Source organism: Narcine bancroftii, chromosome 10, assembly GCF_036971445.1.
Source record: "Narcine bancroftii isolate sNarBan1 chromosome 10, sNarBan1.hap1, whole genome shotgun sequence".
Taxonomy (NCBI): Eukaryota; Metazoa; Chordata; class Chondrichthyes; order Torpediniformes; family Narcinidae; genus Narcine; species Narcine bancroftii.
The window spans coordinates 88349686-88352963 of record NC_091478.1 but is presented as its reverse complement, the minus strand read 5'-3'; positions in this window follow the sequence as shown (position 1 = coordinate 88352963).

The window sequence follows — 3278 nt, the reverse complement described above, 5'->3', positions numbered from 1 at the left end:
CCGTGGTGCTCCAGTACTGATGGAGATGGTGGAAATGTTCACTGATTTTAGCCTGGAGGTGGGGAAATCCACGATCCAATTACATAATGGGGTGTTGAGCCCCATGTCTTTTGAGTTTGCTGATCATTTTAGAGGTATTAAATGTCAATAAAGAGCATCCTAATGTATGCACCTCTGCTGTCCAGGTGTTCCAGGGCTTTGTGTGGAGCCAGTAAGGTGACATCTGCCATAGACCTATTGCTTCAGTAGGTGAATTGGAATGGATCCACATTGCTGCGCAGCCAGGAGCTGATATGTTTCAAAACACTTCATCACTGTGGATCCATTAAAATCATCAAATCATCCTCTGTTGTTTCTGGTACCTTCAATGAGATTCCACCAGCAGGCATATTTTTCCCTTCCCTTTCATCACCCTAAAGGGACCATTCCCTCTTCCATGTCCCTTTTCATCTATCACAGCTATAGCAAAAGGAGACACAACTCTTCTCTTTTAATTCCTATCCTCACACCATCCAAGGGCACAAAACAGCTTCCAGGTATAGCAGCAATTTACTTACACCCCTTCAATTTAATGCATATGCTCCATTTTCTTTACATTGTTGAACCTAAATGCAGATTGGAAACCACTTTGCAAACCTCCTCTCCTCATCTTCGAGTTGCCCGAAATCAGTCTCCCTCTGCCCATTCAAACTTTAGTCCGTAACACAATTCTGATGAAGCACCCTGAACAGTAAGATCAAGGACAACGTTTTATCCTCCTTCTAATCATCATATAGCTCTTGGACGACTACAATAGATTCAATAATAATCATCATCAAGAATCTGCTAACTTAAAAAAAATGCATTGAAGCAAGAATATTTTGGAACTAGGTCAGGGTGCTAAGCAAAGAATTTGCTAAAACTCTTCAATCGTTGGAACAGATTTACAGGAATAGGATATTAATTAAACTTAAATGGAGTGTACTAATGAAGTATGGTTTTCAAAACAAGTAGATTAGAGGCATTATATCGATTAAGAGATGGAGAACAGTAGAAAGGTTAAAACGTCTACAGAACCCTCTCAATGAAACAAGTAAAATCTATCACAGAACACCAGATTGGTAATGTGAAGTCTCAGCTAAAGTAGAGCTCAGTGTGTGTGATGTTTCTTTTATTGTAATAAAGAAACTTGGGTTCTTTTAAAACAACTATATTTTATAACTATGGTACTCATGACCTTGTGGAGGCATCCATTTTGAATCTACTCCTAGCTGGGGGTGGAGAGGGGGGCTGGATTTCTTTATGTGTTAGACATTTTATCATGCAATCTCCACTAAACTCCCAGCCCCTCATCTCCTCAGGTGTGGTTTTTTTTTCTCACTTCTGTACTTCCAAAATTCAACTAGACTTTCTTTATTAGAATGAATATCGTGATTGTTACAAGTTTTTTTTGTCATATTGTACCCTCGTCTACTTATTGATAAAGCTCTAGTTTTGCAATCCCTTCTTTCCTCGATTCTGGTAACTTTTTTGCACCTGAAATATATCTCATTTGAAACCTTGTAAATCAATCACACTTTTCCTTACAGATCTTTGATTACCACCCATAAGGGTCAGGTCGCTTTTCACTGCACCCAACTTGGTATGCCAGTTAAGTATTGCTTGTCCTTTGTCACAATACAGTTCTTGTAGCTTTCAGTAAGCAGCCTACAAAGTTGCCCTTATATTCTTCCTGCTATATCAGATCTCAGTAAGAAATATAAAGTGGTTCTCCCTCTCTTTCATTAGGTTCGATCTCTGTTATTGGTATTTCATATAGTCTATTGTGACAAATTGTACATATCAGTAGCTCACCAACCATGATTACCATGTTCTGTTTTCATACGTACTCTAAACCTAACTTCCAACATTTTTTTTGAACCAACTTGTTATTCGTTTAGAGCAGTGGTTCTCAACCTTTTTCTTTTCACTCGCATACCACTTTAATTAATCCCTATGCCATAGGTGCTCTGTGATTAGAAAGGGATTGCTTAAGGTGGTATGTGAGTGGAAAGAAAAAGGTTGAAAACCACTGTTTTAATTGTACCTGATTGCCTTGTTAAGCACACAGTTTCACAACTCCAAAGGAAATAGGCTAATAACAATTTTACTTAAGCAAAAATATTTCAGTAACAATTGGGTCTAGAGCAGTGATTCTCAACCTTCCCTTCCCACTTTAAGTAATCCCTTACTAATCACAGAGCACCGATGGCATAGGGATTACTTAAAGTGGTATGTGAGTGGAAAGAAAAAGGTTGAAAACCACTGATTTAGAGACTGTACAATCCTAAAACCAACATAATTTATACTTCAAATGGCTTTGATAATGTAGATTTAATAATGGGTTTGACTATCGTTGAGTTAAATTTTGAAGCATTTTGGCAATGAACAAGCTTCTGTATGTTTTATATGTTGTACAAAGTCCAAATTTATTGTCTGAGTACATACATGATGTCACATACATGAGATTCTTTTTCCTGCAGGCTAGGCAGAATTATCATTTATTGGTACTATATAGTGCAAAAAAAAACCTGTTTAATTGAGAAACATTATATGGAAAAGTGTCCAAAGATATGTAATGGAATTGTCCGCATTTTGGTAAATCACATGCACTATTTGTCTTAGTGATGAATGGACAATACTCTCAGTATGAGAATGTATTGCATCTTTTAAATCAGTTGTGGGCTTCCAATAACTTTCTGAAGTAAATATCCTTGCAATGCACTCCCATCAATCTCTTACATTTTAGGTCACTACATTTGCAACTGAATCACGAGTGGATGTTTTCAGATTTAATGCCTTCTCTCCAAGCCCATATAATGTATATGGTCTGTCAGGACTCTTGGGGTAATCCCATGATCTATCTCCAGAGGAAACAGTCTCACATCATTACACATTTTATGCTCCAAAATGCCTACATTTTTTTAAAGGTATGTTGATCTAGACATTTCACAGTGTACTGTAACATTTATGGGTCCTATGCTATTGAATTTCTATGAAATAAAACAAAGGGATGCTTACTGTTTTCATCAGTAAGTGACTGCTTTTTTCCTCTTGGGTTTCATATGTGGCAGGCAGAAATACATGGAGGTAATCAATGCAATAAATTTTAAATTGAAAATTAGAGATACAGCATAATAACAGGTCCTTTTGGCCCACGCGCCCGTGCCATCCAATTACACCCAATTGGCCTACAACCCTTGTATGAGAATAAATCGGAGCCCCCAGGAAAAAAAAACACAGACACGGGGTGAATGTAC